This window comes from Camelina sativa, chromosome 8 (assembly GCF_000633955.1).
Source record: "Camelina sativa cultivar DH55 chromosome 8, Cs, whole genome shotgun sequence".
NCBI classification, from domain to species: domain Eukaryota; kingdom Viridiplantae; phylum Streptophyta; class Magnoliopsida; order Brassicales; family Brassicaceae; genus Camelina; species Camelina sativa.
In genome coordinates, this window is record NC_025692.1 from 20,664,871 (window position 1) to 20,678,183 (window position 13,313).

Below are 13,313 nucleotides of genomic sequence, written 5' to 3' on the forward strand. Positions count from 1 at the left end.
ATGAGGAGCCAACATTATGGCATGCAGACTTAGGTCTGATGAGGAGCCAATAAAAACTCAAGGTTTAGGCCTATGAGTAAAGGAAAGTCCAAAAGTCGAGAGCAAATAATGCCTGGAGCGTGAGTCTATCGCCTATAGGTGACCTTCCGTAGATCGGTCGGAGGAGAACGGGCCGTGGAGATGGTTGCACGGGAGTCCTTGGCTGATGGTTGTTCGAGATTCGAGGACGAATCTATGTTGGTGGGGGAGAATGGTAACATCCGCGAACCAATTATTGGTTTTCTGGGATGGGTGTCGATCGACACTATGGTGGTGTCGATCGACACCAATGTTATCTGGTTCGATCAGATTGATTTAATCGTCGATTTTGGTTGGTTTGGTTTAGGGAAAACCACAGAACCGGACTATTAAGTGGGAAAAACGACCTAGGTCGTGTTTTGGTGTTTGTCTCGCCGTTTTTAGAGAATACAAAGAGAGAAAATTGTTCTTGAGATTCTAGAGAGAGATTGTGATATTTCAAGGCTTTGGGGTGAGATCTTGCTGTGGGAGTGAGGATTCAAGGCTAGGAACGTGTGGGAAGCTTGCTGGGAATGTGAGATTAGTTCATTGTTGGTTAGAATCTTCCTGCAGAGAGGTGAGTGCATGGCCATGGCTTATCTAAGCTAAGATCTCTGTTTTTTGTGATATTGTGTGTTGTTTGGTTGTTTCTTTTTGTTGTTTGTGAGTTTTTCGTAGCTCCTGAGGCTTGGATTTGTTCCTGGGATTGTGGGGAACGAAAAAGAGAAGTTTAGAGGCGAGATTCGAAGGTTCTGTTCGAACAAAATCACTGCTCGGCAGTGGTGTCGGTCGACACGGACGCGAGGATGGCTCGGGGACTTAGCGAGTGTTGGTCGACACCGTTAGGGTTTTGGGAGTGTTAAGCAGGTGTCGGTCGACACCCAAGTGGTGTCGGTCGACACCAGATGTCCAGTGTCGGTCGACACCTTTGGGTATCGGTCGACACCCTTTCTGACAGTAACCGGATTGTGTCGGGTCACTTGTGTGTATAGCCCAGTAGATGGGAGGATTGCCTCACTGAGTGTTTATCAAATACTCATGCATCTTAATTTGTATTTGCGGTGCAGGTAAAGGCAAATTGTGATCGTGGAATCAAGGCAATGAAGAGGTGGATGTTCTAGGGACTCGATTAGATGTTGTCTGGCATTGTTAGGTTGCTATAGTTGGGTCTTTAGAACTTGTTAGGTTGCTGGTTCCTTGTTTCTTGTTGTTTGATATTGGAATGGTTATGTTTTGGATATTGGTTATTTATTATTGGATATTATTTGGTTATTGGATTATTGGTTTTATTGGTATTGTTATCCGCTGTTGAATGTGTTTGTAGTTAAATGGCTAGTGGGTATGGGACCACTAGTTGTAGATAATTATTATTATTATTATTATCTATTAAAAAAAAAACGGGTCAGGTCGTTTCACAAAAGATGGCCAAGCTTTTGGTCTTAAGATTCCTCCAATTAGTTCAAATGACTCCGAGGCAAAGATGATTTTTGAGTGTCTGTGACTTATCATGCTTTCGACAGACCACATGAAACATTGAAAGGCTGCGTCCTCTGAGTTCAAACCGCCCCCAAAGGCTTTTCTACTGTGTAGAAGTACTGCTCCATATTCATCTCTAAGAATCCATGCACCACCTGATTAAGAGCTTTTGTTTTTGTTCCTTGATACACCAATGTTGCACTTTAACCAACCAGGAGGTGGAAGTTTCCAGATTGCAACAACACGTTTTTCCTCTGTTTCTTCCTCCAAATCCAGCTCGTAATCAACCTGTTGAGACAAACTCCAAAGATCTGCATCTTCTCTGATTTTTAGGACTGTATCAAGAGGATCAAACGACTTGGCTTCAAAAAAGAAAGAGTTCCTGTTTTTTCACAGTCGCCACAGAATCCAATGAAATAATCTTCTAATTTCTATGGGGATGATTGAATTCTTTGCCACTCCATAGAGGTAATGGAAGTTTGAGTGAATAGAGAGATCATCAAACCCATTTAGAGGATGCGGGAAGTTTATTAAAGCCCAAATCTGTCTTGTGAGGGTGCAAGTAAACAGGACATGGTTGATAGATTCCTCTTCGTTACCACAAACTTGGCACCTCGGGTCCAGCTTAATGCCTTTTTTGGAAATCAGATTGGTTACAGGCAAAGCATCGTTGACTGCTCTCCACAAAAAGGCTTTGATTTTGGGAACAGTTTGAAGAGACCAAACCTTATCTTTAATGCCGTTAAGGGATGGGAGCATTGTGGCTTCGAGTAGTAACTCTGGGTTCTTCAAGGTGCTGGCTAACCAAGAGCCCGACTTGACTGTGTATTCACAACTTTTCATGTGAGACCAGCACCAGAAGTCATCTTTGCTGATCACCGGTTTCTGCTTTTTAATGCAGTCTATATCATTGGGCAAGAAGTTAAAATCCAAAGCTTCATTGTTCCAAGTTCTCGTGTTGGTGTCAATCAGATCCTCCACTCGTAAATCCCAGTCAAAGAAAGAGTTTTTCCTATATGGAGCTCGCCAACCACCATCATAAATCCAAGGATCCCACCAAACTCGAAAGGATTTCCCATTGCCTATCTTATTTTTTAAACCCTTCAAAAGTAATTCTCTACCATGCACAATACTACGCCAACCGAAAGATGGTCTATCTCCAATTCCAGCCTCTAAAAACTCAGAATCAACACAATATCTACTCTTTATGACTTGCTTCACGTCTTTTATGTATATATATTATGTTTGATTGAACAATAAATATAATATATAAGATTAAACTTTGTGTCTGTAAGATTCGAATTTGGTAATGAAAGTCATTATGGAAATTCGTTGATGGGAGCCAGAGTTTTTGAATTCTAATTTGATTAGAGTTATTAAAATTTAATTTGACTAAAATAATTAATTTTTAAAATCATCTTAATATGATTAAGAACGATTCACAAACTAATAATCATACATATTAGATATGTATTAGTTATATATCATTTAAATATTTTATATATCAGATATAAAATTTAGATAAAATATAAATTAATTAAGATTAATTATATGAATAATTAATAATTTTAATTTGATTAAAATAATTAAATTATTTATAATTATTTCAACTACATATAAGATACGCATTAGTTATATTTTATTTATATTGGATATAAATTTTAAATATAAAATTGAGTTATAAAATTAATTCCTCAATTAATATTAAGTATTTTCGATGTTTTCCCAATCTTGTCAACTGTCAAGCCTCGTTTCATTGTGTGATGGGTCTACCAAGTAAAGTGTCCATGATTACATGAGTAAGACAGATGGTAATGATTACCATTTGAATTAAAAGATAGGTTTACTTGACTAAGCTATCAAAACGGTTTTGGGCTTAGAGACATATGTTGGATAAGACATAAGATGTTATCTAACAGCCAAGAATTATATTGGATATAATTAGCAAGGATGTTGCTTACCTAAATAACTAATTATTCTCGCGATGAGCCAAAGCTCACTTGAATTTTAGTAAAATAAGGATCTTGGATTACTATATTCTTATGAGGAAATTTTGTTTTGAGTATAGTATGATTTTTCTTAATTGTTGAGATTTCTCTAATTTTATGAATATCATATTAATTTCTGCTATTCTTCTGACACAAAGATGTCAAACCCTCACATTTTTAATTCATCTCAATGTGTCATTAAGAATGATAAATTGGATGGATCAAACCTCCTTGATTTGTATCAAGTTCTGAGAAATGTTCTCGAAAGGGAAGAAAAGAGTTTCACCTTTAAATTGGAAGATCTAAAAGAAAAGAAGGTTTTTGAAACTTCTTCTAAACGAATATATGTTATAGAGAGGTAAATGTTACCACTTGTGGTTCTACTCGTTGGGTATTAGATACCGTCTGTGGTGCTCATATTTGTAATAATTTGAAAGGCCTAAGCAATAGTAGAATTTTGGAGAAAGGACAAGTGGACTTATGCGTTGCTAATGGAGAAAAAGTTGCTGCTTTGACCATAGGTACATATCAGTTGTCTTTACCTTCTGGCATGGTTTTGGAACTTAAGAATTGCTACTATGTACCTACAATAAATAAGAATATCATCTATATTTCATGTTTGGACATGGAAGGTTTTCATTTTTCAATCAAGAACAAATGTTGTTCATTTGATCGTGATGATATTTTTTATGGTAGTGGTCCATTAGAGAATGTACTTTATGTTCTGAACCAGAGTATGCCTATCTATGACATCTGCGTTAAACGATTTAAGTCTAACGACTCAAATCCTACTTTTCTTTGGCATTGTCGTTTAGGCCATATAAATGAGAAACACATTCAGAAGTTTCATAGTGATGGACTTTTGAACTCATTTAATTATGAATAATATGAAAAATGTGAATCTTGTTTGTTGGGTAAAATGATTAAGGCTCTTCAATCAGATCGTGGAGGAGAATATTTGAGCCAAGTTTTTAGTGATCATCTCAAAGAATGTGGAATTGTTTCACAGCTCACTCCTCCAGGAACACCTCAATGGAATGGTGTCTAAAAGGAGAAACCAGACTTTATTAGATATGGTTTGGTCAATGATGAGTCACACATACCTTCCATTATCTTTTTGAAGATATGCTCTAGAAACGTTTGCATTTACACTAAACAGATGTCCATCAAAATCAGTTGAAAATACACCATATGAGATATGGACAGGAAAGGTTCCTAATTTGGGGTCGTGAAGCTTATGTCAAACGTTTGATTACTGATAAGCTTGGACCCAAATCTGATAAGTGCTACATCGTTGGTTATCCTAGAGAGACCAAAGGTTATTACTTTTACAGCCCTACCAAGAACAAAATGTTTGTTGCTCGGAATTGTGCCTTTTTAGAGAGAGAGTTTTTTTCTAAAAGAAACAGTGGGAGTAAGGTACAACTCGAAGAAGTTCTAGAACCACAGGAGATTTCTCCACCTATTGAGGAAGAACATCAATTGGATTTACGAAGAGTCGTAGAATCTACGCCTGTGGAACCTGAAGTGCGTAGGTCCGAAAGGACACGTCACAAACCTGATAGATATGGGGTTTGGGTAACAGATCATCATGATATATTTATTATAGAGAATAATGAACCTACGTCTTATGAAGAAGCAATGATGGGCTCCGACTCCGATAAGTGGTTAAATGCCGCTGAATCCGAAATGGATTCCATGTCACAAAACAGAGTATGGACTTTGGTTGATCTACCTGATGGTGTAAAAGCCATTGAGTGTAAATGGGTTTTCAAGAAGAAAATTGACATAGATGGTAATATACAGATATACATAGCTAGACTGGTAGCTAAAGGTTACAAGCAAATTCATGATGTTGACTATGATGAAACCTATTCTCCAGTTGCAATTTTTAAATCTATTCGGATTCTCCTAGCAATTGCCGCTTTCTTATGATTATGAGATTTGGCAAATGGATGTGAAAACAGTTTTCCTTAACGGAAACCTAGAAGAGGATGTCTACATGACACAACCTGAAGGTTTCACGCATCCTGAGAATGCTGGGAAAGTATGCAAACTTCAACGTTCTATTTATGTGTTGAAGCAAGCATCTCGAAGTTGGAATCTTTGTTTTAATGAGGCAATCAAAGAGTTTGATTTCATTAGAATGAAGAAGAGCCTTGTGTTTACAAGAAGACTAGTGAGAGCGTAGTTGCATTCTAATATTGTATGTAGATGACATACTACTTATTGGAAATGATATTCTTTTGCTTCAGTTTGTGAAGACTTGGTTAGGAAGTTGGTTTTCAATGAAAGACATGGGAGAAGCTGCATACATTCTTGGAATAATGATCTATAGAGATAGACCAAATAGACTAATTGGACTAAGTCAAGATACTTATATAGATAAGATCTTACATAGGTTCAATATGCATGATTCTAAAAAAGGCTTTTTACCAATGTCTCATGGCATAACTCTCAGCAAGACTCAGTGCCCTAAAACACATAATGAGCGAGAGCGCATGAGTAGAATTCCATATGCTTCAGCTATAAGCTCTATCAAGTATGTCGTGCTTTGTACTCGACCTGATGTGGCATGTGCTTTGAGCATGACGAGTAGATACCAATCTGATCCAGGTGAAAGTCACTGGACATCAGTCAAAAATATCCTAAAGTATTAAAGAAATACTAAGGATAAGTTCTTGGTGTATGGAGGAAGTGATGAACTTGTTGTGAGTGGTTACACTGATGCCAGCTTTCAGACAGACAAAGATGATTCTCGATCTCAATCTGGATTTATCTTTTGTCTGAATGGAGGAGCGGTGATTTGGAGAAGCTCCAAACAGAGCACCGTGGCAGACTCTACAACCGAAGCTGAATATATTGCTGCTTCTGAAGCAGCAAAAGAAGTTGTTTGATATGATATTCATGTTTACATAGATTCAATGTATTTTTTAATTAATGAAATATGTTTCAGTATTATTTGGTTATTGGATAATTAAATTATTGTCCCAAAATAATTTATTTTATCATTATAGGTCATCAAGTATGTGACTTGATCATGAAACCCTATAAATGGAAGGTAACATAAATTATTGAGGTCCCTAGTCAAGGTTATTAAAATGGGACATTAATAACTATAACTGACTAGTATGTGAGGTGACTGATGACTATGTTTCGTGGAGTCATTGATATTTAGTATTAAAGTTAATCACATTAATATGTGTTCGAGAACACAGTATTGGACTGACCCGCTATGAGAACTATACAAGAATGTTATATGAGTGTCATAAGAGTTTCTCATCACAACTATAGAGTATAGTCTGTCATATTTTCTTATACATGGATTGGTCCGCTTTGATCATGTCAAACTTCAGCCATAACAGGTGATTATAAAAAAAGCGATTGGGCGTATTATGAAATGTGTAAGGAACATGATGGAACAAGATGGGATTTGTCCCTCCTATATAATAGGAGATAAATATCTTTGGGCCTATCGAAGATTTGATACTGAAAAATACATGGCCGTGCTCAAACGAGGTGAAAGTCAATCGTTTGTTTTATCAGTATAAAACCAGAGTTCGATAAATATGATTTAGCTTAATAAGGATGACACTGATTCTTGCCTTATGCTAAGATCGAGATATAGCGACGAAAAGATTATTGGAATAGATGATTCCAGTACAAGTGGGAGATTGTTGGGAATGTGCTGAAATCTTTTGTACTTACTCTTGTATAGTCAAGGTTTAAAAGTCGTATAAAACTATATGATTATAACGTTTTGCTAGAAGCCTCTTATAATCAATGACTTTAGAAGCTCATTGCTAATATTATTTGATCCTACAAGGTCACACACGTAAGCAGACTGGATTAATATTAGGTTTAATTACAATATAATATATGTCATATAAGATATACATATATTTATATTTGTGTACTTAGAATAAAATGTTTGTTATATATTATATACGATATACATATATAAATATTGCACGTAAGAGAATTGGGCTTGGCCCATTAGTAAAACCTAAACGAGTTAGGTTATTGTCGATCAGTATATAATATTGTTTTGCGTTTGATTAGATTCTCGCCGAAACCTAACCAAGACAAAAGTGTTTGTCACGATCGAGATTTGATCTCTATGGCACTAGCATCCCGTTCGATCCATTGTGTGCGTGTGGATACCAGTAGAGGCACAACGGTTGAAGTGCTTTACAACCTTAGTTTATTTTAGTTCATCTTCTGCTGCGAACTATCCAGGTATATTCATAATTTTATGACATAGATTTGATTCAATATTTACATGAATCTGGCAATAGAATTTGTGATTAGTTTTATAAATCGTTATAAACCGGTTCACATAAAACCAACTTCTCTATGTTGACTTTTCTTCTTCTTTTTCCTACGTCTCTCTTGTGAGTTGTGACCAACTAGCAACTACGACCACTTTGTTTTCTTTCTTTACTTGTTAATCTCTTTCTTCATCATCTTCTCATTCTTGTCTCTAATCATTCTCCCTTTCGCAATTGCAGGATAATTCGAAGACTCAACTCTCAACAAAATTGAACAGCTTACGAGTTATAGGGTTTTGGTTGTTTCAATAACAAAGAATAGCATTTGTTTTTTATTGTACTATAAATTTAATTTTCTTCAGTCTTTTAGGACAGAGATAGCATTAGTTCAGAAACCAGTGGTTGGCAAAGACACTTAGATCGTCATGAAGCAAATACTACCAGCTATTACTTTCATGCAACATTAACTTATATTCAAGTGTTCTTGTATTTCTTTCTAATAATGTGTTAGTTGAGATCTTTTTTCACCTCACCTTCCATTAGTACTCAACCATGTTTTCTCTTATTCTTTCTTATTAAAGAAAAACCTCTCTTAATTAATTTATAGGTGACCATAACACCCGCCAGTGTGCTATCTCGGCATGCACATGGCACGACGAGATGTTACAGAGTTTTATTATAAACGGACGAACTTGCAGTCTCTTGTGCACCAACACGATGGAAACTAGTACTACCATCGTAATTAGATTTGATTCATCCATTTGGTGGTGGTGACTTCCCTTTGGTCGTTATATGGTGATGGCAGTATTGGTAAAGTTCATTCTAGCCAGAAAGGTAGTAATCTATCACCATTCCAAATAATATCTTTTGGTCGAGATTTGCAAAGTTATGGAGCAATCGCACTACAAAAAAAAGTGGTAGTACATCATCCCCTATATAATATTACGAGATTTTCTGGTTATAAAATTTTGACATTCATAATTTAGGTGTATCATAATATACAGGTTAATTTGATTTTTGGTAAGTAAGGTTAATATGGATTTATTTAATTATAGTAACATATAAAATCAACTATAGGTAACATTTAAAAGATTCCCTTTAGCTGAATATGATTTACAAGATGTTCTGAACAAAGGGACTCATACGTTCAATGAGTGGTCTTTGGCTGTGGAGCGGTGGGTTGAGGTACCGCCGGATAATTATCTTCAAACAATTCCGGTTTGGGTTCAAATTTGGAATCTTCCAATTAATTTCTACACGCGAAAAGCAATTACAGCTGTGGGTGAACTAATCGAGCAAGTTTTAGAAGTGGCTTTCGATCCAAAACAACCTCAGCTCCAAGAGTTTGTGAGAATCAAAGTCATCTTCGATGTGTCCAGACCTCTGCGTAGGTCGAAAGTGATTAATTTACCTCAAGGGGGTACTGCAGTGGTGAGGTTTCAGTATGAGAGGATTCAGAAGCGCTGCTACAACTGTCAGAGATTAACTCACGAAAAAGATTACTGCCCTTTACTTGTTAAAGAAAGGGAAGATGCAACTACGGCAAGGAGAAGGGGCCAAATTGTGGAAAAAAAAAGTCAAGCCTTTGGTCATAAAAGAATCGGATCCACTCTTTGGAGTTTTGAGAGAGGATCAAGTCGGAATGGATGCTGCAACTGGTAGACCAAAGATAGCCGCAGATGTGCTCAAAGGTATGAGGCAGTATTTGTTGGTGTCGAATGAATCAGAGGGTTCTGATACTTTCCTTGCCCTTTCTCAACCTTTTCAGGTTAATCCGACGGGATTTTCGACTGGTCTCTTTGAGACTGGCTCTGGATCTTCCGGGATTAAGTCTAAACAATTAAAGGCAAGAAAATACCATCCAAGAGCACAAGAAAAGCTAAACCTTTGGGGACTTTAGGGGCTGAAAGTTCCCAGATACGGAAGCCCGGGTTTACTATTGGAGAAAAAGAGAAACGTAAAGCAGAGGATGAGGGTCCGAGCGCTGCCAAACAAACCAAGCTGAATCCCTTAGAGGTAATCTCACGTGAGGGATTGCCCAAAGTGCAATGAGCATTCTCAGCTGGAATTGTCAAGGCTTGGGACGGTCTAAAGACTTGACAAGTCATCGTCTTGAGGAATTGTGTAAAATACATTTCCCCGAGATGTTGTTCTTGATGGAGACGATGTACGGAAGAGATGTGTTAGTTGATTTAAAGGTTTCGTTTGGGTATGAAAGGGTCTACACTGTGGAACCTATCGGTAAAAGTGGTGGTCTGGCCTTGTTCATTAAAAGCGTGGTGAAGGTGGATGTGAAATATGCGGATAAGAATCTAATGGATTTGCAGGTTCGGTTTGGAGGGAGATCTTTTTTTGTGTCCTGTATATATGGTGACCCGGTTTTTAAGAAAAGGAAGGAAAACTGGGAACAGTTAAGTAGAATTGGTGTGAGGCGTAAGGAGAATTTGTGTATGATTGGGGATTTCAACGACATTTTGCATAATGGTGAAAAGTTGGGTGGCCCTAAAAGGTCCTGTTCAAACCTTTTGCTGAGATGCTTGATGTATGTGAAATGTTGGAACTATCAAGTAAGGGAAATGGTTTTACGTGGGCGGGTAAAAGATATGACATGTAGATACAAAGTCGTTTGGACAAGGCTTTTGGAAATAAAGATTGGTTCATCCGGTTTCCAGACTCAAACCAATCTTTTTTGGACATGAGAGGATCGGATCATAGACCGGTTCTAGTCCAGATCATGGGTTCGAATGAAGGTTTTCGTGAGCTATTTAGATTGGATAGAAGAATGCTAGCTAAGCCTATGGTGGCAGATGTAATAGCTCAAGCCTGGGGGGAAAGGGTAGATGGCAATGTTTTGAAGATCTCAGAGAGAATTCGTTTATGCAGGAGTGCGCTCAGTACTTGGAAAAGAAACAACCCTCTAAATCTAAAGAGGCAATTCATCGGATTGAAAATGAGCTAGAAACAGAGCAATCTTCATCTTATCCAAGGAGGGATAGAATATCCAGTCTTAAAAGGGAGCTTGCTGAAGCTTATAGGGAAGAAGAAGAGTTCTGGAGACAAAGAAGTAGATTCAAGTGGTTAAAAAGCGGAAATAGAAATTCAAATTTTTTCCATGTGTGTATTAAGGAGAACCGGTCCAGATTGAGAATTAGATTTTTTAATGGATGAGAATGGAATGGAACAGAAGTCAGAGGTAGCAAAAGGTGAGGTTCCAATTGACTACTTTCAAAAGCTATTTAGTGCATCAAATCTGGATGCTTTTGCAAATTGGTTATCGGGTATGTCTACGAGGGTATCAGATGCGATGAATGAGCAGTTGATTCGAATGGTAACAAAAGAGGAAATAAAAGAAGCTTTGTTCTCCATCAATCCCGCAAAGGCGCCTGGTTCTGATGGAATGTCAGCTATGTTTTTCCAACACTATTGGGAGATTGTTGGAGATTAAGTGGTAGAAGAAGTCAAAGGTTTTTTTGAAGGGGGATCCTTCCTGGAGGATTGGAACTATACACATCTTTGTCTGTTACCAAAGATACCTCATCCGTCTCAGATGAAGGATTTAAGACCAATAAGCTTATGCTCAGTGCTGTATAAGATGGTATTTAAAATCATGGTTAAAAGACTCCAACCGATGCTTCCACTGATTGTGTCAGAGACCCAAACCACTTTTGTCCCTGAAAGACTCATATCCGACAATATTTTGGTGGCGCATGAGGTGGTTCATAGTCTACATACAAATCCAAAGGTGTCCATGAATTATATGACCATTAAGACAGACATGTCAAAAGCCTATGACAGTGGAATGGGGATACCTTCGATCACTTTTGCTAGCGCTAGGTTTTCACACAAAATGGGTGGATTGGGTGATGTTTTGTGCACCCACAGTTACTTTCTCGGTTTTAATTAATGACCAACCTCATGGTTTGATTAAACCGCAAAGAGGCCTGAGACAAGGTGATCCATTATCTCCGTTTCTGTTCGTGCTGTGTATTGAAGGTCTCTCTCATCTTCTGAATTTAGCTCAAGCAGAAGGAAAAATATAAGGTATTCAACTACATGTAGAAGGGCCAGCTATTCATCATCTCCTGTTTGTGGATGATAGCCTCTTCATGTGCAAAGCTAATGTGGATCAAGCAACGGAGCTTCTAGCTATCCTTACAGCATATGGGAAAGCGACTGGACAAGTAATAAACCAAGCAAATTCCTCAATCTCTTTTGGAACAAAGGTGTCCGAAATAGACTAGTGGGAGGTTCAAAACAAGTTGGGGATAAGAAATGAAGGTGGCGCTGGTAAGTACTTAGGTCTACCCGAGTGTTTTAGCGGGTCAAAGGTGGAAATGTTGAGTTATATAAAAGACAGATTAAACGCTTAAGTGTCGGGGTGGCATGCAAAAACACTTTCTATGGGAGGTAAAGAAGTGTTGATCAAATCAGTAGCAATGGCAATGCCAGTGTTCGCCATGTCCTATTTTAAACTACCACAGACTACGTGTGATAACCTGTCAAGTGCGATAGCCAACTATTGGTGGAGTTCTAGTGAAGGAAATAGGAAAATTCACTGGATAAGTTGGGAGAAACTATGCTTGCTAAAAGAGTTAGGTGGAATAGGTTTTCGCGATATTGGTTTGTTTAATCAAGCACTATTAGCAAAGCAGGCATGGAGCTTGATTCAGTTTCCGGAGAGTCTTTTTTCCAAGGTTTTAAAGTCGAGATACTATCCCAAATCTTTGTTCCTGGAGGCGGGTTTGGGCCAAAGACCTTCCTATGGTTGGAGAAGCATTATTTTTTGGAGAGAACTTCTTAAAAAAGGTTTAAAAATCAGAGTAGGCAATGACGATTCTTTAAAGGTGTGGATGGATCTGTGGGTGGAGGACGAGATCATGAGACCACCGTGGATAAAGAACTCTTTGATTGACATAAACCTTAAAGTGAGGGACCTCATTGACTTTCAGTAAAGAGTCTGGGATGATCAAAAACTAGAATTTCATTTCCTTCCAATGGATATTCAGAGGATTAAAAAATATAGACCAGTGGTGAACAAGGAGGATTTTCTGGTATGGAGATATAACAAGAGTGGTGATTTTACAGTAAAGTCAGCCTATTGGTTAGCAGGACAAATCAATAAGAAAACGGTCTATCAAGAAGCGGATATTCAGGCTTCGATTAATTTGCTTAAAGCTTAGGTTTGGAAGCTTCAAACAGATCCTAAGCTCAAAGTTTTTCTCTGGAAAGTGTTGAGTGGAACTTTGCCTATATTATCTAAACTGAACCGAAGGGGTATGAGACTCGATGAGAGGTGTCACATGTGTGGTCAAGAGGGCGAATCGATTAACCATGTTTTGTTTGAGTGTGTTGGAGCTCGACAGGTGTGGGTATTTTCAGACTATCCTTCGCCTGAGCATGGCTTTGATAAAGGATCAGTGTATTCGAATATGCAACATCTACTGGTAAACAGAGGCAATAATCAATGGCCTTTATTATTAAGAAAGAGTTTCCCGTGGATCATTTGGAGAATCTGGAAAAA